The sequence below is a fragment of the Pollicipes pollicipes genome, unplaced genomic scaffold (assembly GCF_011947565.3).
Source record: "Pollicipes pollicipes isolate AB1234 unplaced genomic scaffold, Ppol_2.1 Scaffold_7233;HRSCAF=8593_pilon_pilon_pilon, whole genome shotgun sequence".
Lineage (NCBI taxonomy): Eukaryota > Metazoa > Arthropoda > Thecostraca > Pollicipedomorpha > Pollicipedidae > Pollicipes > Pollicipes pollicipes.
Genome location: NW_023597035.1, coordinates 1 through 26,884, shown reverse-complemented (window position 1 = coordinate 26,884; position 26,884 = coordinate 1). Strand labels below are relative to the sequence as shown.

Genomic DNA, 26,884 nt, shown 5'->3' with positions numbered 1-26,884 from the left:
TAGGTTTTGACCTGCCTCATTGGCATGGATGGGCCAATCACCTTAATTTACGCGGCGCTGAGTAGATAATTAGGGACTGTAGCCGCCTACTGAGCCGAAACCTCAGCCAATTTGCCCTGTATCCTGCCACGCTTAAAGTCTGGTGGCATGATTTGGAGTAAATTGATGAGCGTTAACCACGTATAGCATAGGGATGTTCCAATGATAGCCACTCTGGTGCTTGTAACCATATTTTGTGGTCACAGCTGTAGTATGTATTTCGCGATGGCCCGATGCATGAAGCAGACGTTTCGTGAAGTATGCACAGCTGACGTTGCCTAAAAACGTCACATGCGTTATCGCCGTTTTTCCAAACGCTCTGGTGGGCACAACGGCCGTTTCCCAAAGCTGTAGTGTGTGCAGCGGCCGCGCGAGGGCAGCTCCGTCTGACGGGCGCCCGGCGCATGCCTCAGCTGCAGGCGCAGCGCCGCTGGGAGGAGGAGAAGAGCCGCGTGCTGGCGCGCTGCAGCTACTCGGGGCGTCTCGCAGAGTCCGACGCACGCGTGCCAGGAGGGCTGGATCGGACAACCCGCTGGACCCGGTCGGCGCCCTGTTCGACACGCTGGCAGAAGCGTCCGTGCTGCCGGACGCGCTCGGCAAGTGCTGCTAACTTCTTCAGGTGCGTGCCTCCCGCGTTGCGGCGGCTGATTACGCTGTGCGGTAGGGGCAGGTGGGCGGGTGCACGGTGCGTCGTCTGCTGTGTGGGATGGGGTCTAGGGTGACCATACAGTGCTGTGGTCGTGGCGTGTACCCCTTTCAGTTGTGTGGAGGAGCAGGTCATTTGAGCCTACCTGCGTTATATGAACGTTATCAGCATCCTGCGTTATGCTGAACTCGCTATTTTTACCTTTGCAGTGTATGTGTCACACCATTTTGCTTAGTAAGACATGGTGAGGCGGTTGCTTGAGGAAGGTTTGATAACGTTACTGACACGATATTTCGGTGCCTAAACTGCGGGTCTGTAGAGTGTCGCGGGTAGCATGTTTTTCTCCCAACACTATATGTGCCGCAACAATGATAAACGGCTTCCTTGCGCGTAGCCGTGTCCAGCTGAGGGACCACCGCCGTCTGCCTGCCCCGTGCTAAGCCTCTCCCCTTTGGCATCCGGGGGCCCGGTACCGCAGTGCGACGCCCGGACTGGCGTTCTCACTGGCCGTTCTCACCCGGCGCTCTCGCCTGACGCCCTGGCCGCTCGCCGTCCGCAGAGCCGGCCGGCTCCAGCGACGACGGCAGCAACGTGACGCCACCACGCTATCACCACGTGCCGGTGCCGGGGCTCGCGCGACCGCGCCGAGACTCTGCTGACGCTGGCGGCCGAGGGTGGCGCTGCTGTCGCTCGGACAGCAGCGCATCATGCCCGTCGGCCTGTACGCCCAGGAGAAGGCCTGCAAGCAGGAGGATCGGCTCATCGCCAAGCTGACCGAGATCGAGGCCGACGGCCCTGCTTGTGGCGGTACGTGGACCATCGGCGGGCCTGTGCTCGGCGTGGGTCAGGTGGGAGGGGTCCGAAGTGGCGCTGTCACTAACGAGAGTGCGCAGACGGACCTGTCTTCGCTGAAGCTGTCCCTCTATACGCGTCCGTTGATTACAATGAATGGACAATGGACGCGAAGAAGCTATTTCATTCTGCTGTCCTGGTTTGGAAATTCAAAACTGTGTCTGAGCCCATCGTTGGCCGGGCGTAGCGCTCTAGCCGAACGGAGGGGTTATATAGACAATGCGAACACGAATAATTAGACCAGGAATGGTGTCAACGATTGATTGCGCATGCGGCGATATCAGGATACAAAGAAATGACGCTCAGCGAAATGTGAACTGCGGAATTGCGTATGTGAAGTACAAGCGAATTTTACGTTTTGATTTGCGACATTGACCTGCGAAGGTTTGCGTGGGTGTAGAGTGGCGTGCGTATATATATATATATATATATATATATATATATATATATACATATATATATATATAATATACATAGATATATATATATATATATATATATATATATATATATATATATAATACTTTACCGACGAGAAGCGCATGAAGAGGCTGTACACATATGACGGTAGGCTTGGCGTGCAGGAGGCATGGCGCGAAGAAACCGCGACGCAACGTTCCATCCGGGAACTGCTGGAGCTGTATCTGGTGGTCTGAACAGCTGTGATCTGGCGACACGATTCCGTCCTGACCAGCGTTCCAGGTAGGCCTTGTGCCGTTGTTCTGACCAGCGCTCCGTGGCCTGCCCCCGTCATGACCTGCGCTCCGTGGCCTGCCCCGTGTCCTGACTTGCGCCCAGTGACCTGCCCCGTGTCATGACCAGCGCTCCGTGGCCTGCCCGTGTCATGACCAGCGCTCGGTTTGCCCAGCCCGTTTCCTGACCTACGCTCGGTGGCCTGTTCGTGTCCTGACCAGCGGCTCGGTGACCTGCCCCCTGTCCTGGGCAGCTCTTGGGGCCTGACCCGTGTCCTGACCTGCGATCGGTTGGCTTGGCCCGTATCCTGGCCTGCGCTCGGTGACCTGCCCAGTGTCGTGACCTGCGCTCTGTGGCCTGACCCGTATCGGCGCTTCAGGTGCTGCGGTGCCAGACGCTGCTGCTGCTAGAGGGCGGGCCCACTTCAGGCCTCGGTCAGGGCATACACCCGGAGTCGGTGCCGCTACACACGTTCGCCAGTACCTGTTCACCACGCTGCTGCCGCCACGACGTCGACCTCGCGCAGCGGGTCGGCCTGCGCGCCATGCGGTCAGTGGTGCCGCCCGGCGGCCAGCCAACCGAACTACCACTTGCCACTTATCGACTCGCGAAGTGACACATGGCGCCGTGCGCCGCCGGCTGCTGTCAATTGCGTCGACATGCGCCCAAGTTTTTTTCTGCTCATTGTCCGATCCCGAACGATTGCATTGCCTCCTGTTTGCTTAATGCTGTCCACACGCTGATGACAAACGTGCACTGTCACTTGTACGCCCGCGCAGACATCTGTTGCCGTGCAATACGCATTATGCTCGCTTGTTGTTTTCCGCCTGCTTACGTCTGCGTGACATTTCGCCTTTTCACACCCTTGGTCAACGAATGATAAACTGCGGTGAGTTTTTAAGTTGCGTCTGCATGGGCACGACTGCCCTCCGTCCGTTAGCCAGCCTACCGTTTCAGCCTGCGGTTACTTCGCATGACTCTCAGGCGTTCATGACTTCATTTGGAGCACCATGTTGACGTCACACTTCACTCTTAACAACAGAGACGTCATATGGCGTTCTGTGCGGGGCGAACTTCACGTGCTCTTGCTCGCACCTGGCGCGCCCGCCGTCTGGCTGTGGTCTGCACGTGCCCAGCGCCGTGCTGGCGCCGGTGCTGACCCGCGTCTGGCGCCTGCCGGCAGCCTGCCGATACTGGAGGAGATCGAGGACCCCCGACGACGCCACCGTTCTCCAACCTGGTGCTGCGCCGCTACCCGCGCTGGTTCACGCTTGGCAGCATCGAGAGCCAGCAGTGCGCGCTGGCCTCCACCATGCTGTCGGCTGTCAAAGGTGAGGCTGGCGGCCGAAACCAGGCTCGGCCCGGGCGTGGCTCTAACGGAGTATGATCAGCGGAGCTCTAACGGAACATGACCAGCGGAGCTCCACGGAGCATGATCAGCGGAGCTCAAGCGGGGCCTGGCCAGCGGAGCTCTAAAGGAGCATGGCCAGCGGAGCTCCAACGGAGCATGATCGGCGGAGCTTTAGCCGAGCTTGGCCAGCGGGGCTCTAGCGGAACTTGGTCAGCGGAGCTCTGAATGAGCATGGCCAGCGGAGCTGGCGGAGCACGGTCAGCGGAGCTCTAGCGGAGCTTGGCCAGCGGAGCTGCAACGGGGCATGACCAGCGAAGCTCTAACGGAGCATGGTCAGCGGAGCTCTAGCGGAGCATGGCCAGCGGAACTCTAGCGGAGCATGGCCAGCGGAGCTCTAGCGGAGCATGGCCAGCGGAACTCTAGCGGAGCATGGTCAGCGGAGCTCTAGCGGAGCATGGTCAGCGGAGCTCTAACGGAGCATGGCCAGCGGAACTCTAGCGGAGCATGGCCAGCGGAGCTCTAGCGGAGCATGGCCAGCGGAACTCTAACAGAGCTTGGCCAGCGGAGCCCAGCGGAGCGTGGTCAGCGGAGCTCTAGCGGAGCTTGGTCGGCGGAGCTCTAACGGAGCCCGCGTCTGGTAGATGTGTGTCTTCTAGAGAGGGGTCGGGGAGGGGAACGGTTTCCGCTGCCAGCCACGTACCAAAAACGCTGCAGCCACGATTCGCCGCGTCCAGTGCGCAGAAATCACTGTGTCACGCTGTTCCTGTTTTGTGTCGGGTCACCCGGTGTGATGATCCCGGTCACTTTTGATTATATCTTTTCAGTCAACGCCCACGTCAATTTCCAGAGTCAATGTCAATTTTCAGAGCTTTGGTCTTGACCCCCCCCCCCCCCCCCGGCCCCCGCAGTTTTCGCGGCTCCGCATTCAGGTCTCGGATCGTCTCTGCGCGTCATCGCCTGGCGCTTTATATTGCCGCAGCCCCCTGCTCCAACACGGTCATGCTTCCGTGGTGGCGAGAGGCATGCCTGCTCGCACTTGTTCTATGGTTAGTCGCTGGAAGGCTCTCATTCATACGTCTTTTCACACATGTGGGCTTCACGGTGTCTTTGCTCTGAAGGTATGAGTGAATGACTTTGTGTATTTATTTATGTCTGGTATACCTTGCAGACGCCTAGTTACCTAACTGCCGACTGCTGACACTTCTCTCTTCATGAGTGAATGGCAAAGCTGAATGTAGCTGCGTTGGAGGTGTTTACGTAGTCCAGCGTTGATCCACTGCCCAGCGTGTCTGCCGGACTTAGCCGCCGTGCCTCCCACGACTGCGCACCTGTAATCCTACTATCCACGTAGAAATCATATAGAAAAGCGTACATACTCAGAAAAGCCTGGGAAGGATGATAGCCTGACACAATTGTGCCGTGCAACGTCGTCACGGCGGCTCGTTGAGACTGCGGCTCGGCTGCGCGGAAGACCCCACTGGGCGGCTCTACGGTCTGGCGCATTGTCATAGTCGACCGCTGTGAGATTGGATGTAAGATGCGAAATGTCCGTGCCGGTTGCGCCAATGCTCCTATCTCGAAAAGGATTCAGATTGTTCATGACCGGCACCCGGACAAGTGAGCGCATCAACCTTTTACACGTAATGAGTTGGAGTCGGCTTGCCAAGGGCTCTTCTAGCACAGCAAGGAACCTTTAAAACCAGGTGACGTATGTGGTACCTATGTCACCACCAAGACGTTGGAATTTTAGAGTGCCTACCGCCCACGGATACCGTGGACTCCGCGTGCTGCTGGCATGCGGAAGACTGTGGGTGTTTCTCATCAACGGAAGTCTCTTGCCCCCTGCCTCTGACTGCTGCACGCCATGAGCGCCACCTATGTACCGAATGCGCTGGGCGATGTTTGTGTGTGACGGGGCGGGTGGTGCGATTGAATCGTTTTGATACCGGTCACTTCCTGACATCTGAGGCGTGACGCCTGACACCCCCCGCAGACGACATGTACCGGCTGCGGCTGGTGCGGAGGCGGCGCAACTCAACATCCACGGCTCCACACACCTGTTCAAGCTGGCGCAGGACGCCTTCCGCTTCGCCACCTCTGTGGACGGCCCGCGCCGGCCATGCTGCTGTCGGCGGCGCTGGGGAACTCGGTCTGCAGGTGGGCAGTCCCGCTGGCCCTGTTGTGCTGAGGGCCTGCCCGCCCGCCCCAGAGCCCTCTGTGAGGCGGCGGGCACCGCGCTGTTGCCACAGAACCACCTGGACCTCTTCTGCAGTACTGCAGAGTACTGCATGTACTGCAGGGGGGGGGGGGGGGGGCGGGCGGGGCCCGGGGCGGGACGGGCGGGATAGTGGAATGTGCCGTGTGTTGTGACCCCCGCTGGACGGAGGGCTCGCAGAGAGCCGCCGGTGAGCCGGCCCGCCCCACCGCCCCGCTAACTTGCCGCCGCCAGCGCCCCAGGCTGATGCGCATGACCCTGGACCTCGATGAACTGGAGGCGCCGGTGAGATGGTGGTGCGCTGGCTAGTGGACCATGGCGCCACCGAGGGTGGGCGGTCGACGCGCTCATCCACCATCATGCACCACTGGTACCACGCTGTTCACGGCCCACGGAGGCCACGGGGCCCGTCCGCCCATCCCACCACTTCATGATCGCACACCTCCCACCATGCTCGCGGCTTAACCTGGGACTTCAAGGGGCGCAGGAAGGGACCCTGAGCCAACGCGGCGCGTCAGCGGGCGCTTGCAGTGCGCCACCAAGGTGAGAGGCGTCATCCCCGGGCGGCCGCTGGGACAGGGGCCGAGGCTGGGGTTAGGGACCAGGGCCGGGGCCGGGGCCGGGGTTAGGGCCGGGGCCGGGGCCGAGCCCGCGGTTTCAGGACCGGTGGCCAGGGTTGGGACCGGGGCCGGGGCCGGGGCCGGGGTTAGGACCAGGGCCGGGGGCCGAGGCCGCGGTTAGGACCAGGGGCCGGGGTTGGGACCGGGGCCGGGGGCCGGGGCCGGGGTAAGGACCGGGGCCGGGGCCGGGGCCGGGGCGGGGCCGGGGCCGGGGCCGGGGCCGGGGCCGGGGGCCGGGGCCGGGGTTAGGACCGGGGCCGGGGCAGGCTGGCAGACTGGTACTGGATAATTATGTGCACCCAAACCGAGTATTATTGCATCTGGGTATGTGTCCCTTTTGATTTGACAACTCCTATGTAGTCATTAATAATAAAAACAAACATTAGAAGATCGATATCACTGGTCAGGGGCATGTAAAACATGTAAGACGGGTTAGGACCGGGGCCGGGGCCGGGGCCGGGGCCGGGGCCGGGGCCGGGGCCGGGGCAGGCTGGCAGACAGGTACTTGATAATTATGTGCACCAAACCGAGTATTGTTGCCTCTGGGTATTGTCCCTTTTGATTGACAACTCTTTTGTAGTCATTAATAATAAGAGCAAGCATTAGAAGATCGATACCACCGGTTAGGGGCATGTAAAACATGTAAGACGCATGTCACGGTACCTATTGCGAAATATGCCACCCTGACGCCCCAGCACAAATTTTGTTTTTTGGAAACTGTCTTTTGGAGATATCCACTCCCCCGTCCCATTCCCTAAACTAACTGGCCTGATGGGTCTATCTGTATATGTATGACGGCAGTGCGGACCTTTTCTCTGAAACAGTTTATTAAAAATGCGTACGCTCATATGGACCTTTACGAACCCACCCTCATGAATTCTAAGTTGGCAACCACAGCCAATGCAACGTAAACCTGCTCAAACGACGTTACAAAGTAAACATTGGTTAGATACTCACATATGATGGCACAACATGTTACCATGACTTCTCTTGCATTCACCGAAAATGTTTCTTTTAAACACGTAGCAATTTCGTTTAGTACTTGCTGCGGCATGTGGGTGATTAATTTAATTTATAATCATTCTTGTTTTAGAGAGCTAAAAAGTCAGTTAAAACACAGGAGGATCGGGGAGCTCACATAACTGCTCACCGTCTTAATAAGCGAAGAAGTCCTTCCGCCCCCCGCCCTGCCCAAACGTGCTCCATTCCTACGCATATAGCAAGGACGACACGTGGTCGAGCCATTGACTGCACGTGTTTTGACGAGGGTGAAAAGTGCCCTTCTGTCACCGACGAAATTCGGAACCGTTTTAGCTGTCACCTGAGGCCAGATCTGTCAGAAACCGTTGCAATATAACTCTTGACGCGATATACCACAAAAAAGACAGATGAAATGCAATGCGGCATAACCATGAAACATTATTGTTTCAGAAGTTGATTTGCGCTCAAGTATCACTTGCTGGCCATCAAGCACTGAATGCTTGCCAGCAAGGACTAAGAGCAGCCTGCATCCTTCTACTTAACATGCACTGAACCCAATTCATTACCGTGGCGAGCACCCGAACTCATCTGTCTCAAATGAAACAACGCTTTCAAACGTAGCTTAGCAAGCTGATCTCGCTCGTCCTAAGAGGCTGTGAACAGCCAAACTTTTAGGACTAGAGAAAGCCTAGTTATTTGACATTTCATGTTGTTTGGTATGTCAGGTGACTTGGCCAAAACAATGTGTGAAAAACGCTGATCCGAGGAGCATCTGAAGTGCCCTGAGTCACCGCTGATCTGTAATGTCAGCGCTGATATAATGTACCTTGTAGCGGGACCCCTCAAAGTTTATCTGAAAACCCCGCCGTGACGTCACCGCGGGGCGCCTGGACAAGCCGCAACGTTGTAAGCCTGTAGGAAAGGGTCTTTTTTAGAGGCAGCCTTTCGGCACATTGAGGGGGTGCAGACGGCTGAAACACCTTTAACATGAGGCAAAACATGTGTTCTCTTGTAGGTCAGGTGTGCTTTTAAAGCTCAATCCCTTAGCTTTATATTGCGAGCCATTTTGCACAGGCGTTGCAACGCTAACCTAGGTGGTGCCACTGGTATAAACACCTGGTTTATAGATGGCGCTAGTGCTATTTTTGGGCTGATGATGCTCATCCAGTTGTCCTAGATGCTTACATTTTGCTTCTCGAGGCGTTCTGCGTGTTGGAATGCAAGCTAACTGAGTTCGAAGTATCTTAACATCTTGCATGCAAATACCTTTCCTTTTTCGGTCACCAAGGCATATTCTCGGGTCAACTGCCTGCCATTCTTGTTTAAACGCCATATGATGTTCGGTCACTGTCTTGGTCACCTACATGTGTCAATCTGCTAAGTTTGACGCTAGACTGAAAATTTGACGGTCGTTTGAGCATGATCGACGCTTTTAACCCTCCGAAATTGGCTGAATATTGAACACGTGACATCGATATGCGACATTTCGAACTCGCCATCGACATTATGTGGGCAGGTTGGTGGAAGAATTATTTGTCCCCGAAAAACGATAATTCCGCCCATGTATGAGATGCAGGACATATGCAGAAAGATAGCAACCCCGAGGAACCTACTAATTCAGTGCATATGTTGTGATGTACCGGATGTAAAGCACATGGTAAATATAAATACGACACAGATATACAACACGACACGAGAGAATACTTTATTTACCAAATAGTGCAGGCGTAGGAAGCGGCAATAATACCAAAAGGGTCGTAGCAGTGGACGTGCAAGGCGTCATGCTGTCCGCATCGAGGCACACAGAGATGCGCCGGAGCCTTTGAGTCCAGACCAAATATAGTAGCACGATAAAGTCGGGAAGGCGTCACCTGCCTTCTACGCATCAGAACCACGCGTCCAAGGTATGCGCTCACCAGCTCCAGGAAGGGCGTCGGGACGTGGAACCTGATTAGCCCCCCCCCCCCCTCCATCCAACCTGCGGAATAGTGAGTAGCTAGTTCGGCCGGCCCGAGACTGCCACTGCTGGTTATATGGATACACAGTAACACGCGCTCGGGCGGGAGGGGGTCAAATTGACTCCCCCCCCCGAAGCTTTTCTAGAGTGGTTTCCAAACGGTGCGCCTGACGTAGCCCCGCGAAATTTTGCATACTGTAGACAATTAAGTGGCGGATCGTTTGGCCTAAAAATTTTGATGTACCTCGTAAGGTCGCTGACCTATGGCAGGTCAAAGTCAGGCCATGGTTTCAGCGAAGACAATTTTTAGGGAATCGTTCAATCCGATCCAACAACGGAGTGTTGGACGAAGCCACACATATCTGAGGTACTTAATTAGGAAACCCAACAACTGAATTAACTAGTAAAATTGACCTAAGGTCAGTTATAAAGGTCAGACCAAGGTCAAAATCAACACATCTGCCCTAGGCTTTATTTATTTATTTTTTACCCTACGGCTTGCTGTGTGGGGTAGTTTCTGGTGTTCATTTCGGATTTATTGATAACATAAACCGCATCATGCACCTGCCATAGACTTCTTAAAGGTCAGAATAGGTCGCCGACTTGGAATCACCCATGTCAACATTTTGTTTTTGGGAACATACTATCCTGCGTAATCTGTATCGTTTATCCAAACGCAAAACTCAAAGTGGTCCTGGTCACCATGACCTTCAAAAGGTCAAACGAGGTCACCGACCTCAGATGAGAATGTGACCTTTTGCTTAGAGCAGCCATCTATGTTCCATGGGCCCTTTGGAGACAACCTGGAATTTGACCTAATTTGACCTTACTTGACCCGAAGGTCATGACCAAGGAGTATCAAACTCTGACCTTAGTGAGTTCACGTACAGGTCAACACGCCCTGTGAATTTGGTGTTTCTAGCTCCCTGAGTTTCTGAGATCTCAGGGGGTCAAATTGACACCCCCACCGGAACGAAGTGTATCTAACCGGCCACCCGGGCGCGTGTGCTTTTCGAGCCCCACTTAACCAAATTCTAGAATTCACTGCAGCACATTCTGAAAAAATCCATTTTTTTAAGATGGTGATCAAACGTCGTTTTTTACAATACATTTTAGCCGCATGTGGTAGCTTGAGCTCATCTATACCTACAAACAACCATGCAAACGTCGAAATCTGTGGTGAGTTTTCGATGATAGCATGAGCATCCCTAATAACCGTTCGGTAGTATTGTACTTGGATTTGCCCCACTAGAGGCATGGCCTGGCAGCGCGCCAAGAACGTAGGCGCTCTGGCATGATTGGCTCACCCTAAGTCAAGTTTTTGGGACGCCCGTCAAACTAGCAACAGTTTTATATCAAGTTGTACATCGATATTCAGGGCTGTCCGATCCGGCTAAAAATTGATAGGCTAATAACGTTAAGCCTACGCGTTTCAGAACCTGAAAATGTTTTGAAAAGGTGGCCATTCACAACTGCCTGAAGAATATGAGGTTGAAGTTCAAGATCAGTCAGAGCGAACAATTTTGATAGAGCTCGAAATGTGTACTCATAGACCAGTGCCCAAACTTCTTAAAACATTGAGTTTGGGGCATATATCTCGCAACGTTTTGTCGTCCAACTTGGCTTTTCGTAGTTTGAGATGCATGGACTTACCTTTTATCAGTCTGCCGTTTTTTAGCTGAATTGTGACAGCCCGTAATATCGATTGATGGTTCGGTACAAATATGCTGCTAGCTTGGCAGGTGTAGTTTTGGGGCTAAAGAATTGGCTAGGGCCAAGATTCCGCCAACGTCTCGTCCATCCTTTGACATTGGAGCATGTTATTTGGCATTATGATTCGCGTTTAAAATTAGCGCTTGTCAATATTTTCGGCGTCTTTACGAATGAGCAGAGGACGCCATTCATGCGTCTGAACGCCAAATCAGAGTTCAACCATCGCCCTGACTTGATGTTTTTCATAAGACAATCTGATAAGAGGGGGGGGGGGGGGGTGGGAGGAGCCGACGCAACCCACTCCGCCAGGAAAGCCACACACACGTTTCAACCGTTTCATTCTGAGCGTATGGAATCTAGTTTTGTGTGTTCTGAGCATATGTGTATAACGTAGGGCTCTGTCGCTGTAACAGGCGACGTCCCCGCCGCCGCGAACGGCGGCTTTTGTCGGTTGCCACCCGCCGGTCGCGCCGGCTGAAGATTGCCTAAGGAGGTCATTTTTCGGAAGCCAGATGTCACGGACACATCTTTGTGTCCAAACACGCGTAATGAATGGCGCGGGCGACGCAGAAACTTGGACACGATTGCACAACATGTCGGAAAGGTATCCTCGAAACACCTTTAAGGAGGAGAGGGCGCCTCGACAGTATTCTTCACCTCATCGATCCTCTTATTAAGGGAGGTGCTAACGCCGCCACCGGAAGCGTTCCATTTTGCGTTGTTCATGATGGGTTTGCATGCAGCGTCCTTTGCGAGATAGAGAAGTTGAAACTTCAAGTCGCGTTCAGAACCCGTATGCGATAAAATGCTTGGAACGAATCGTGGCTCTTAACATCTTAACAGGCACTTTATGTCGGCAATGGTGAAACCATGTCGTACCGCGCGTCTTGTCTTAATTTCATTTATAAATAGTAATGAGGCGGCGTCCGCCGTATCATTGTTTCGCAGTGCAGGCTGCAGTACGATCCTGCAGGGGAATTCTTTAGCGATGTGCATCAGCTAAAAATGGCACACTTGCGCTTTAAACTTTATTTCACAAACCTATGCTGTGCAATAAGATCGTGGAAACCCATGCGCGTAACAATGGTAACCACAACAACAATGGATTTTGAGGAGGTATCAAATTTGGCTTTTCTGAAATGTTTGGTACAAAACAGAAATATGTACTAAATTACTCCGGTTGCCTTCGTTATATATTTATAGCAAAAGTCAATCAATGCCTTACAGCACACACTAACTTCTTTGGTTTATTACATTGTTTTAATAGGAGACCGTATTGTTGAGATAAGCGGCATTAGCCAAGCAGTCTAGCCGATAAACCCCGTATCCAATGGAAACTACAGTCACCCGCGAGTACGTCACTGGTTGCCAGGTTCACATAATCTGTAGATCCAGTAACCGTGGTGTGTAGTGTAGTTTTGCCATCTAAAACTATTTTTATTTAAGCAACTATGCTTGCTCTATCTGCCCATACAGCGAACAGCCAACGCTTTGACATGTGCTGTACACCACCTTACGCTGGAAGTGTTAGCGAGTACAGATCAATACTACGCTCGAGTTTCGTCTGACAGGGATAGTCTCTTAAAATGTAGTCTAGTCTGTTGTAGTTTGTTTCTATTTTCGCAGTTTTGTCAGCAGTTGGCTTGCGTAGGTGCTCGTGTTTGTCACCGACCATGTTCGGTAAATCAGAAATCTTTGTCACCCCTTCGTGTTGACACGTCGGCTTACTCAAGCATTCATTCCGTGTTTTGATTGGAGCTTCAACACACACACACACACACACACACACACACACGCACGCACGCACGCACGCACGCACGCACGCACGCACGCACGCACGCACGCACGCACGCACGCACGCACGCACGCACGCACGCACGCACGCACACTTCGTCCTTCAAAGTTGTCAAAAACCCGCCCCTGGCAAGCTTTTGTCGCATCTCGCTGTGGACCGCTAGAGCGAACCATGGGATATGCGCCCATAGTCAGCTAAAGGAACGATTCGCTATCACGCGACTCTGTGTGTGGACGGCGCCGGAGCAATGTTGTGGCTGAGGCTGCCGCTGGGGCTCCGCCAGCTGGCGTGCTTTGGTGGCCTGTGGGTGAACCAGAGATGTTGTTGTGTCGCCCCTTGTCCGTTGTCTGTAGTCGTGTTGTGCCGCCGATCCCAGACCGGTGGCTGGGCAGATTGCTGCCGAGCGAGCTCCACTGTACACTGACTTAAAATTAAAAACGCCTCAGCAAAAGGCGCCAGAGAGACTGGAAGGTTTTTGACAAAGTCCTCAAGGAGATCAGAATCAGTGCAAAATGTTGATACCATTTGCTTAGGACACATCTGTCCGTCTGTCTGTCTGTTTGTCTGTCCGTTCGTCGCGTTTTGCGTAACGCCGTTCACGGGCCTGACGGTGGGTTGTTGAATGGTGAAATATGGACACAACGCGCATGTGCACCAGGCGGTTTTCCACCGGTAGATCGCGAGCCGCTGCGGTCCGGGGTTCGCGCGTGGTATGTGGTGGAAGGACCGCTTTAGGCCCAGAAGTTGTGCACGGATGGCCCGAAAATGTGGCCCTCAACGAAGCCGCCGAGCAGCCGCTCAAAGCTTTAGTCTCACCTCGACAACTTGGGGTCGGAGCAACACAAAGTTAACACGCTGGGGTAGATGATTTGATTGGTGCTTGGTGATTGATGAGTGATGATTAAGAAGGACATCGCCTGTTGGCAGTTGTGCGGCCGCGCGTATCACGTGTACCCACGTACACAGAAGCGGCCAAGATGTTTTTGGCTGCTTTAACGGGTTTTGACGTTTTACACTGTGTCTCGGCAGGCAGAATGTGTGTAGGCGCGAATCTAAATTCCAAGCGTCGACCGACGTACCGTCGTCCATTTATGTGAACTATTCCGAGTTTATGCGGTGCACGATTGCGACAGGATTCGTTGGGCAAGCCGGGAATGTCAGCATTTTGGAAAAAAGCGGAGCCAAATACACTCTCGAAGCTGTAGCCGGAGTCGTGGCGAAATGTAAATAACCGCGTGCAACGATTCATTGGCTGTATTTACCAACCATCTGTTGGTCATTATGTACACTGTCCCGCCGTCCGTGCATCGACCTTACTTAAGCGGTCGGAACTCCACATTTCGCGTCGCCGAAATTGCCGCCGGTTGATTGCCCGCTCAAGTATTTTAAGAAAAGACAACGGAACACGCATGCGCCGTATGTTGCTGCAGTACGACAGTCACCATTCAATCAATCATTTGATGAACATCAGAGGGTTCCTTGACTCGTTGTGTTTGCATCCCCGAGATCATACAAACACAACGCCCATATACGCCCCGTCGCCTTGCGAAGCAAGCCTGGAAGCATTTCGTCAATCTACCGTAATTACTAAAGATCCCCAAGACGGCGGCGACGGTGACGCGGCGGCGGTGAATCAGGCCATTACGCATGCTACCGGCGTCCGGCAGCCGTCAGTTACTCATTCATTCCCTCCCCCCCCCCCCCCCCGAACTCCGGCCAGGGAATCCCAGGGAACGCATCCCGGCATCATGCCAACACAACGCCCATGTACGCCCCGTCGCCTTGCGAAGCAAGTCTGGAAGCGCTTGCGTCAGTCTACCGTAATTATTAAAAGATACCCAAACGGATATCCCGAAATAGTCCATGGAAGAAATCATATTGCACCTAAAATTCTGAATTCTGATGCATTGGTACCGGCTCTGTATGTCTCGTACCTGTCTACAGCGAGCTAGAATCGCTTTTGAACTAGGGTGGGAGTGAAAAATTTCATCGTGAAAAGGCCGTACTAGAGTGAAAAATTCAATTCACAAATAAAAGATCTTATGAGCTAGTGAGAGATACTTCAGCAAAGAAAGATATGCATTTCAAGTTGGCATGGCGTAATATCACAACCCTGTTAAAACTCGTTTGTTTTTTAACATCTTAGGCCATTCAAGTGAAACAGAATATATTAAGCATAGTGATTTCATAGCAGTGTAATTAGCCATAAAACACTATGTAACGCCAACAATTGTATGCTGCGTTCTGCACTTCCCATCCACAACATTTTTTAACACAAAACAAAGCAAAGGAATTCAACAACAAAACAACAGCAGAAAATGCAACAAGCATAAAGCACTAAAAAACCTTGGACTCCCACACATCAGCCCATCAGCAAGTCAAACACAATAGACTTACCTCTGCCTTCTGTTAGGATGGGGTTAAGGAAAATAAACATTATGTCACTGTTTCTTACAAAATTCCAATGCTTATTTCCATGAAAGTAGCCGAACTATGCCTAACGTAAAGAGGCCTTACCTCATGTCATCCTGTCTAACCTGTTTGTATCACATCAGCATTTGGGAGTCACTGATTCTTGCACAATTCCTGTTGCACAAGCCATGCAATTAACCATCTTAACCTAACTTAGAGTAACCCGCATGTTGAACATCATTTCAACTTACCTCACCTATCTGTCGGCAGCAGCACTGGTAATAAAAACATGATAAAGCTCATTTTTGGCTAGTTTCAACTTCCACTTTCATTCAGTGCATTTGTGTCAGTTTGTTGACACCAGACGAAATGGACAACACACATGTCAAAACACTTCAAATCACTTTGAACGATTTATTCTGATTGCCATGCTGAACCTCTGCCAAAGGCAATAATTGGTATGCTCCACAAAGCAATTCCTCTTCTCCAAAAGCAATATAACTTTTAGATGACCATACCAGTTTCGCTGCTCGTTTTTCAGCTGCAACAAAGGAATCTATTTAGATTTGTTTATTCATATTTAATGGCAAAGTTTGATATGTGAGCTTCACATTTTGAATGGGATGGTCTGACTATTTGCTACATGCTGATATTTACCTCATATAATAATTGTTATGTAGCTGATGGTATCCTTGTGTTAAAAACATGCTGTATATATACAGTACAGTCATTGGCCAGTCAGCAACCATGCCAGCCATGAACAAAATCTGGTTAAAGTAGCCATGAGGGGGTGTTTCAAGAAATGTGAGGCAAGTAATCAACAATATGGAACCAAATAAGTCAATTACATGTCTTGTGGCATCATAATTTGTCTTATGACAAAAGTCGATGGACTGAAACAGAAAAAATGGCTACCTCTAGTTGCAAATCATGTGTTGAAAGCAGATAAGGTGAGCAATTACTCGCTCCACAGGAGTATTACCGGCTTTGTAAGGACACACTTATTCGTGTTCCCTCAAACAAAAAGTTATTACCTTTCCCATGGTTTGCTGACAGACAGGGTCATCCCATTCACCCCCAAATATAAATATAAATCATGCCCACCAACCTACGAGATTAAAATGCGAAACAAGTAATTGATGTGCATGATACACAGTTCCAAAAGGCAGAATTTCGCCACCAAACGCTCAAGTATTAGCTGCGTCAGGTCTGTCCCAAAACAATGTATGGCAGCATGACGTAGCCTGGTGATGTAGACACTGGAAAGGGTTTGGATTTGTTATTATCGAGCACCGCCATGAACCAAAAAACGGCTCTAGGGATTCAACAAGGCAAGAATGGCGGTAAAAATAAGTTCCGTGCTTCAGATTGTGTCCTTCATTCGCTGTGAATTGTTTACTCCTGAGTGCATATCAAACATGTTTGGGCGGCTGGCGAATTAATCCAATTTGTGTATAAAATACGTGCAAGTTTGCAGCTGGAGCATTTTGCAGAGAATTTGGTCAACATTTTAAGCAACAAATGGTACATTTAAAGGCAATCAGAAGGGAAGCGAGATTAAGTTGTATCTCACTCATATGATACCAAGAAAAACAAAAGTGCTTAGATAAATACAAAGACTGCTGTCAAGATCTTGTAATCAGCCGAGTTGACTTGAAATCTGTGAACTTGAATGCTGAAATGGTGATATTCATCTTTTAAATTTCATTTAGAAGATATTTCTCGAATGTTTCACTCCTGCATTTCGGGAGTGATGCAATTTAGTGGTCAAGTTTCTTCGGGTGAAAGCAATACGTGGAGTAAAATTATCTACCAGGCTTTGCTGGCGTTTGCACCAATCTCCGCTTTCGTGGTGTGGTGGTGAGGCCAAAAAAGTTAGCGATGCGTGAAAGCCTTGCATTTGGCACACAGCTGTCAACTGTGATGTATTTTGGAAACAAACCAAATTTGATACATGCAAGCGGATGGAGTCGCTGGGGCTCTTGGTCTTGAAGGTACTTGGCGCCCTTGCTCTTGCATACAAAGCCATGCTTCATGACTTGATGGTAGACTTTGCAAATGTAATAGATGCAGGACATAGCCATAAGCGCCCAGGTTCTGTGGAGCCTTGTTTATGCATGGTGGTTTCAAGTGAGTTCGGTTTTAGAGAGGGGGGAAATCAGAAAGGGATATATGGGTTTGGCATCTGCGATTAGACAATATGAGGCAGTAGTGAAAATCCATGTAAAGTGTGGGGAAAAGGAGTGAAAAATTTCTCCTTATAGGATGTTGCTTTACACCTAAAGTCGCCAATTCTATGACACGGTCTGTATGTGACGGTGTCTGGCACGGCCGACCCCAGCGGTTGCCGCAACCCTGACCTTTGGTCTGACCGTTAACCTGTGGCTACCCGGCAGGACCCGCCCAACTGCGCCCTGCACGCCCCTCACCCTGTGTGAGTCGGAGCCGATCGCGTTCGAGACGGCCCTACCAGATCGTCATCGACGCCGCGTCGCACATCATGACGTCATCCCAGCTCTTCACCATCGCCCGATACATGGAGCACCGCGGCTACCCGCTGCGGGCGTACAAGCTGGCCATGCTCGCCATGAACACCATCTATCTGGTGTACAACCACGTGAGTGGCGGCTGGCGGTGCCTCGGAGTGGGAGGGAACCTCGGCGGACGGCTGCGCCCGTCCCACCAGCGTGGACTGGTGCTGGTACTGTCGGCGCCGACCGGCATTGGTGGCGGTCGCGGCGAAATCGAGCCTGATGTCTGTATGAGACGGGAAGTCGCGCGGTGTAATGAAAACAATGCAGGGTCGGCAGTATTCTATAACGGTCGAAATCTTCCGCACGGTTTCGGAGTCCACGGGGTGCATCTGGGTGGCATGGGAGTCTTGTGGCTTTTTTGTGTTTAGAACAACGCGGGGAGCCGCGCGATCTGGCGTCAGACACCGTTTTCAGCGAGTCGGGCCACTGCACTGGTCTACATCTTTGACGAGAGTTGTTGCCATTGTCCAGCACGGCTACAGAATTGCTGTGACCAAGTGCGGCACGGATTGTCGGATGTTTTGAACAAGCGCGACTCAAAACGCTGTGTTTTTTTTTGTGTCCCTCTCCCCCCCCCCCCCCTCCTCCCCCAGTGACGCATCAGCAGCGCCGACGCGCGGCATGTGACATGTTATCCCCGACAGTGATCAGATAGACGTGGGGGGGGGGGGGGGGGGAGGGCAGGGCGTATACTGCCAGACGCGATTTCCAGCCAGATCCGCCGCCGAACAGCTGACTGGTGCCCCCTCCCCTTTCTTGTCGGTTCTGCTTTGGTTAGTCGGCTTGTGGTGGGGGATGGATTCGAGCCAGCTTACGTCGGCGGCTATTGCACACTGGCCGCGCCCGTCGACTCCGGGCCGCACGGACGGCCCCGCGCCGGCCGCATCCGTCGGCTTAAGACCGCCCGACGCGCCATGGATCCGTTGCTCTGCGCGGGTAGAGTCGTGTTCCGACCAGGAAAAAGACGCGAACAAAAAGAGCAGTCGGCTTTGGGCCCAGTCGCGTCCGTCAGCATGCCGAGCGATGGCAGGTCGTCAGTATGGCATACTCGGGTCGATTTACGGAATCAGGCTTGGTGAATGAGAGTCAAAGCATCGCTGAGATCAGTTCTACCTGGTGGGATGACTTCAGCTCGTTTAAGCAGGCGTTTTGTCAGCCCCGCATGTAATCTGAGAACAGGAGAGCCGGCGTCTGCATTGCGTTTGCCCAATGTTCCCTGCCTTCCAAAACATTTACTATGCTTGGTACGAGCACGATTTTCACCAGCTCTGATAAATTTGAGGCCTCCACATATGGTCTTGGGAATCTATTCAGCACCTGAACTTACCATTCAACTGTAAATAGTTTTAGCGGTTAACACCCGCCCGGGTGGCCGGTTGGATATCCTTCGCTCGGGCGGGGGTCAGTTTGACCCCCCTGAGATCTCAGAAACTAAGAAAGCTGGAGACACCAAATTCTTAAGGTGTATGACCTACACGTAAACTCACATAGGTCAGAGTTTGAGGTTCCTAGGTTATGACCTTTGGGCCAAATGTGGTCAAACAAGATTAATATCCATCTTGGTCCCCAAAGAGCTCCTTGAACCTAAATAACTGTTTGAAGAAAATGGTCACGCGTCCATATAAGGTCAGTGAGCTTTTTTGACCTTTTGAAGGTCATGTTGACCAAAGTAATAGAAGACTGCTTGGAAGTTTCGGATAAGCGACAAAGATGACGATGGTCAGTGTGTTCCTAAAAACAAAGTGTCAACCTGGGTCATTTAAGGTCAGTGACCTATTCTGACCTTTGAGAAGTCAATTGAAGCTGTATAATGCGTCTCTGTTATCAATAAACTCGAAATGAGCATCAGAAACTATCCCACGTAGCAAGCTCCAAAGTAGCAATGCGGGTTGGTATGACCTTGGTCTCACTTTCATACCTACCCCTAGTTCAGTGTAATTTGTTTATTCATTTGTTGTGCTGCCTAAGAAAGTATCTGAGGGATGTGTGACTTCGTCTAACACTCCGATGTTGGGTCGGATTGAACGATGCCCAGAAATTGCCCTCGCTAAACTGTGGCCTGGTTTTGACCCGCCATAGGTCAACAACCGTACCAGGTGAATCTAATTTTTCATTGCCAACGATCCACTGTTCAATTGTCTACAGCTATGCAAAATTTGGCGTGACCGCGCCGCATCGTTCGAAAGCCATTCCGGAAAAAACCTTTGAGGGGTCAATTTGACCCCCACCTGGGCTCGCGTTAATGTTAAGCACCCGAGTTATTCGTTTACCGGTGGAAACGTGGTACGTAGACATACGTTACTTTGTTCGGTGTTAGCGACATGTTTTCTTGCGTCATCTCTTTCACGCCTTGGTTTGCACTCCCACCACCACGATCACTTCATTCAACCAACGCTCAAAACAGAGCACCGCGTCTGGGAACGCTTCAGCAGAGCGCCGGGGGTTCGTCTCACACACACTGGGGCCCGTCTCACACGCCCCGCGCTGTTTCAGGACACACACCCGGCCATCAACGACATCCACTGGGCGTGCGCCCTGAGTCACTCGCTGGGCAAGTCTGAGCTGTCAAGCATGGTGCCGCTGCTGGTGAAGAACGTGCAGTGCGCCACCGTGCTCTCGGACGTGCTGCGCCGCTGCTCGATGGCAGCGCCCGGTCTCTCGTCGCCGGACGCCAAGCGGCGGCCGGCCAAGCCGCTCGGCTACGAGCGGCCGCCGCTCAAGGCCCTGCTGGAGGCAGCCGTGGCCGCCTACGCCAACACGACCCACTCGCGGCTGACGCACATCAGCCCGCGCCACTACGGCGACTTCATCGAGTTCCTGAGCAAGGCGCGCGACACGTTCCTGCTGGCGCCGGACGGTCGGGAGCAGTTCGCCGCTCTGCTCGAGAACATGCGCACGGCCTACAAGGGCAAGAAGAAGCTCATGTGCCTGGTGCGCGAACGGTTCGGGTGATGCTTCCGTTCGTTAGCTAGCTGCTGGTGATATAGTCAACGATCTCAGACGCGCGCACGGCGGCGCGTGTGACGTCATGACGACGTGGTGCCTTGGCGGCCGCGGGCGTAGCGTGGGTGGATCCGGCTCTGGGGCGTACTGGGCAGGGTGACGCACCGGCCACTGGACCGCTCCCGGCTGAGGGGCGCACCGGCCGCTGGACCGCTCCCGGCTGAGCGTCGCACCAGGCTCTGGAACTCTCCAGGCCGAGGGGCGCACCAGCCGCTGGAAACGCGTGAGCCGAGGGGCGCACCAGGCCGCTGGAACGCGTCGAGCCGAGGGGCGCACCGGCCGCTGGAGCGCGCGACGAGCGGCCCGCCTTGCTCTGCCACGACCAAAGATGTACAGGGCCGGCCGGCCGTCTCTTCCAGGGCCGCACGGGCCTGTTTGGGGCCGGGAGGTCGCTGTACATAGGCCGGGCGACCGGCCGCCGGCGCCGGGGGCGGACAGCAATACCGCAAGCCGGCCCGGGCGCGTTCCTAGTTTTCTACGTCGGCTTTAGATGGGCCGACGGTGGCGACGTCGCCCCGCTTGTATGTACATCTGCGTGTCCACGTGGGGTAATATGTGCTTGCTGCTGGTCGATAGGGGCACCTTTGCGTCAGATGACGCTCGCCACGAGAGACTGAGTGGGGCCGGTCGTAGTGTGGGGTAACCCAGGGCATTGTCGTGTTTATACCTCATTTTGTTCGTCACATGCCTTGTTGGGCTATCCAGCCCGTGGGCGTTGGCCCCGTTTATGTTACATATCCCTGCTGGTGTTTTGAACCGGTGTTGTCGATATTAGTGAGGCCGCTTGTTCGCGTTCTATGCACACGGACTAAAGTGCCAGTGTGTGGTCGCCACGCATCGTTTAGATTGTTCATCGGTTCGGTCGTCGCGACCACTTCTGAAGTAGTCTACAAATGCAGTCCATATCCTGCTGGAAAGGATGGAGAGCTGACTGACCTGACACTGGCGTATGGTTCGGTTCGATTTCCATTGTGGCGGTGAAGCTGGCGCCTGCAGCTTACGGTTTTCTTCCTTAGGCTTCAATGTATTATTAGCCTTTTACGGCTGGCTATCCATCCTCTTCCCTTTATTATGCAATCAGACATGTTGGACGTTGCCGTGGCGTCAAAAGCGTACCGACTGTTCAAAACACGCCACGTCTAATGTAAATGCGATCTGAATGACTTGCAGCTGCCTTGGTGCACAGCGTTCTCGTGCAACTTCCGTTCTCCAAGATTCTTTGTCAAGCAGCCAGAAGTTTGTGTAGAGTAGCGGAGGACATGTTCCAGAATGAACGGCAGCATTTGACCCGTCCGGTGGCTGACAACGCCTTTGCGGTTGTGTTTGCCTCCGTTTCTCGGAATGGGGTCCGCGAATGCATACACGGCTCTTAATTCTTCAGGGGGTTGTTTTGTAACTTATTGTTCTCCTCGATGTCATCTTGTTTATTGTGATTCAACATCTTGTGAAGTTTCTTCCATAAGAAGTATGCATAACCCCTGTCCTTAAATTGTATGGAAAATGCAATCTTGCGCAAGTTTTTGTTGTGTAGTGGTTCTAGAATATTTTTGTATGATCTCATGTCGCAATGAATACATGTTGTTAATTGCCAGACCTGGGCTACGTTTATCATCTGATATCCCACCACCGATGAGCTGGGCTCGAGATGCCGTCCCGGCCTCTGGTGGTTCGGCCGGGGACCGTCAGCATGCCGGCTGGCTCCGGGACCGTCAGCATGCCGGCTTGGCTCCGGGGACCGTCAGCATGCACGGCTTGGCTCCGGGGACCGTCAGCATGACCAGCCTGTGCTTCCGGGGGACCGTCAGCATGCCGGCTTGGCTCCGGGGACCGTCAGCATGCCAGCCTGGCTCCGGACTCACCACGACACAGGGGTCGGATTGGTGGGCCACACCTTCCTCGGCCCATTCAGATTAGGTCGGAGCATGGGTACTACACTGTCTTCACTGATCGTCGACTGGTCGGCGGCAACATGAGGATGACATGCATGGCGGTAAATGAGTGAAGATGATTGGTGCAAAGGGACTGAAACGTTAACATCAAACAGAGCGGCAACTAAGCATACGCGGACAAACGCGTCACCCATCTCAGCCATCGCATTACTGGCGCGCCTGCGCATCGCAGCCATTGCCTGTACTGCCGCGCTCACGCATCCCGCAAGGAGTACTCAGCGCTGCTCCGAAGAGTGATGCCGAGCGTTCCAAGAACTCTGCCAACCCCCCGTGAGGCACCACCTTTCCTTGGTTTGGGGCATTGTGTGTCCCAATGATCTTGCGGGCGGTTTGGGAGGCTTTTAAAGCGCCCCTTTCGGCCAAAGCGGAGAGGCTAAACGAAACGTGCCTTCTGCAAGGGCTCTTGACTCGTTCAGGGTAGGGATTAGCAACGTCTCGGCCCCAGCTTTTCAGTCTTTTCGAGGCCTCGCCGTACCCCGTTGGATCCGCAGGTAGCGGTGAAGGGATCCTAGTCACTGAAGGAGTTGCCCTGCGGATCATTTGGGGCAGCTTATCAACACGTGGCTTTGGCCCCAATTTGTTGTCCTGCCGATGCCTCGTGAAGTTTCCGCACGAGGAGGTGGGCTGGTCAGGCGTGTTTTCGCGACACTGGCTTGGAGGCAAAGCAGACCATGGATGGGTGTTGAAGAGGGATGCGTATTGAAACTTCCGGAGTTCATAAAGTCCAGTGTTCAAAAAGTTCAGAATCGCAGCATCCAGCGTTCATAACATCCAGAAACCGTTCAAAACCCCTGGACAGAGGAGAACATAAAGTCCAGGCTCGCAGCATAAAGTGTTCATGGAGTCCGGTGTTCCTGAAGTCCAGCGTTCATAAAGTCCAGCGAGCGTGAGATCCATGGGTTGCGATATTGCCCCACTTCCTCGCAACCCTTTACCTAATGGTTCGTATATTGCCCGATAGAGGGCTACCGCAGCCGATTTCGCCCGGCTCAGCTGACGAGTGAAGTCATGCGGTACAGTGCTGCCCAGTTAAACCACTGTGCATGGATATGGACAACGTTTTGTTTGAGCGCACAAGCTTTGCCGCGAAAGCACGTCCTTGGCAGCAGGTGCATTCAAAATTTCAAAACTTTGATCCATGGCTCGTGGAATCGGAAATTGCTGGTTACTCGGCAGCAGCTGCACGGTAATCGTGGAAAACACTTTTCGGGGTGCCTGCTGTTTGGTATTGTGGGCCATGGGTAAAATTATCTGCGGAATTGGTTCCGTTATTTACTATTTGTTTGGTGATATTTCTCATTTTTTGAAGGAATTGATGACTGATGTGTAAGGCGGACTGATTTGATGCGTGCTCCAGGTAGGTGCTTATGTAGATCTGTAGCTCCCGGCACGCTAACCTATATTGTGAGTGGTTTTATTCGGCTGATTCACCTCCCTCCCCCCAACTGCAAATTCTTTCACACGCTCCTGCAAATGGGACTCATTCTGAATTCTCCATGCCTTTACCCTGAAAAAGAGGGGGTGGGGCGGTCTCATCAGCTGAATCTGGATGCTACTCCCTGGTAAGGCACAGGCTCAATGGCCCAGACTACAAACAACTCGTTTCTTCAGTTAGGCACCTTTCAAACGAGCGTGGTTTACCAACATGGGTTGGTTGGCTGAGCGATCAAAATACAAGGAATAGTGCCGTGATAATATGCCAACAAATTGGTTTCTCTCCTAATTTGGCTCACTTTTTTCAAATCTGCCGGTTGCAACCCAAGTTACGGGCGGAGAGGAAACCCCTGCAACTGAATAGAAACCGCACACTCCTGGTTACAAGTCAATGGAAAGTAAAAAAGAAACGTCGACTGCGAATATCCAACTGCCTGCTAAACGCCACGCAAAACACTACGCACGTGTTGCGCTTACAGGCGCTGTCGATTCACCATCTGAACAGAGGAGCCGGGAGTATGTCACTGAGCTGGTTTGCGGTATATCAGCTGAATGAATTGTGAGAATCGTGAGCTTGTTTTCAGCATCCTCTTCATCGATCTTTACACGCTTTCTTCCTTTTACGCTTCTGAACATCCTAAGTATAGAATTTGGGATCCAGCAATACCAGTCTGGAGTTCATCGAGACCGATGCAGTTCGCGCCGCTGAGGGGCGATGGTGGCATGTTGGTTAGCGGCTAGGGTGCTCATCTCTGGACTTTTCTGTCCTGGGATGGTGTCCTGGCCACACCACTACCTCATCCCACGTACTTAACGCCTGATCAATATGTAATAGAGGGGTTCCGCCTCGAAATAGCCATAACAGCCGGTGAGACGTAAAGCCCCGATCGGTATTATATCCCGTCCCTACAAACAAACCGCCGCCCGCGAAATTTGCGGGCAATGCTTCCGCTCAAGCCCTGTATATATGCGGGAATAATAATGTGCAGTCGGTTGGACGCGGAGCTCGGACACACAGGCTAGCCCAGAGGCTGCCCAGCTCGACGGTCCGGCCGGCAGCCACGCCCGCGGCGGGCCGGCGGACGAGGCAGTCCGGCCGGCAAAAAAAGAACGCATTCATGCGCGCTGTCCCTCGCCCGAGAACAGAGGAACCACGCCACACGCACGCGAGGCCTGGCCGTGGGACAGCCCGTCCGCGGTCGAAACACTGCCAGCTCAGTCGGGCGCGCCGCCATCTTTGCGTCAGGGCCCAAGACCCGACCGACTCGGTTTCACCCGGTTCGCCGCTGTACGCATCCCGGCGGATCGGACATCCGGACATGTCGGACATCTCGGGATCTCGCTCGTGCTGGACCGGAGCCGCCGCCCCCCCCCCCTTCCCCCTCCTCCTTGACGGGCGCCTTAATGGAAGAGCCTCGTGTCAGTCAGGAACCAGCACCGGACAGGGTCTCTCTGCCTGTTTCTCTACAGCCGAAATACGTCGAACTGGGATCCCTGTGTTCTTTATTAAACCCGCTGCGCTCGGGACCATTTAGGGTTTGTGGGTGGCCCCCGTTGATCCAGGGTCAACCATCCCGGTCAGAGGGCCTTCGGTGTCAGAGAGGGGACCAATGTATTATGTGAATGAATAGTAACCGTCTGGAAATCTGAAAGGGAACGGAAAGGTCCTTCAGCCCCAATCTGGATATGCATGGGGTCTCAAGTCTTGACTGAAAACTATTTTGGGGTCTGGCTGTTGAAGGGGGAGGGGGAGGGGTGAGAGAAGGGCGAATAATCCAGGAACCCCTGTGAGGAGCTGTTTTCGGAACCGTGAAGCCCAAAAATGACCGTACTGAATGAGAAGAGCAAAAAAAAAACCATTTGTCAAATAAAGATTCCGACAATACCGTAGCAATACGTCTAGCAGTCCAGGAAGCCCGCTCTGGTAAACTTGTGGAACCCTCTGGTCGCTCAGTTGGGCCTTCCTGGTCGTCAGGGTACATTGGTATTTAAGAGCCTTTACAACTGCTGAGGCCTCTGTTGCCCTTCAAACTATGGACACTAAGGGAACTGGCAAACTACTAGGACACCCTGGTCGCTCAGGGGTCGCATTCACCACCGCTCAAGGTACCTTCAGCTGCGCACACAAGTAATGTACAGGGGCCCGTGCCCCGCCCCCCCCCCCCCCGCCCAAGGGCTCTGGGGACAGACGATCAAAGACCCGATTCGTGGCTTCGAAGGGCCCGAAGAGCTGGGTGGAAATCATATTAGGAATCCCGGCCCTGCGGTCCAGGTCCGCATAGCCGATATTATTTGCGCATAACCGGTGTTACAAAAACTGGTGTATGTAGGTATAAGATCCATGTGAGAACAGCACGAGATGACTTACACAAATTGTTTAGTGCATTAGCGAGGAACATTACTCACATAAATAAGACAACAGCAGTATTAGCCTTATTCCTCGGAGAAAAAAAACAGGAGAATGGAAATATGGTTTGGTTGGTATGTCGGCAAAATGCCTTTACCTAAACAATAGCAGAAGTGAATCCAAAATTCCCTGCCGATGATCCTACTTCATTTTTCAGTTTTTTAAACATCAGGTGACTGTTTTTACATGACAACATTATTTAGGGTATTAAACAAGGGTGATTGTCAGCCATTACCAAAACAGTGCCTATCTAAGAATTAGAATGCGCGAACATACGTATACA

At 52.7% G+C, this 26,884-nt stretch overlaps 1 pseudogene; it reads left to right on the top strand.

Moving 5' to 3' along the window:
* LOC119110810 (zinc finger SWIM domain-containing protein 5-like) overlaps positions 1 to 22,328 on the top strand; it is a 32,663-nt pseudogene extending 10,335 nt beyond the window's left edge.
* Positions 22,329 to 26,884: the final 4,556 nt, after the last annotated feature.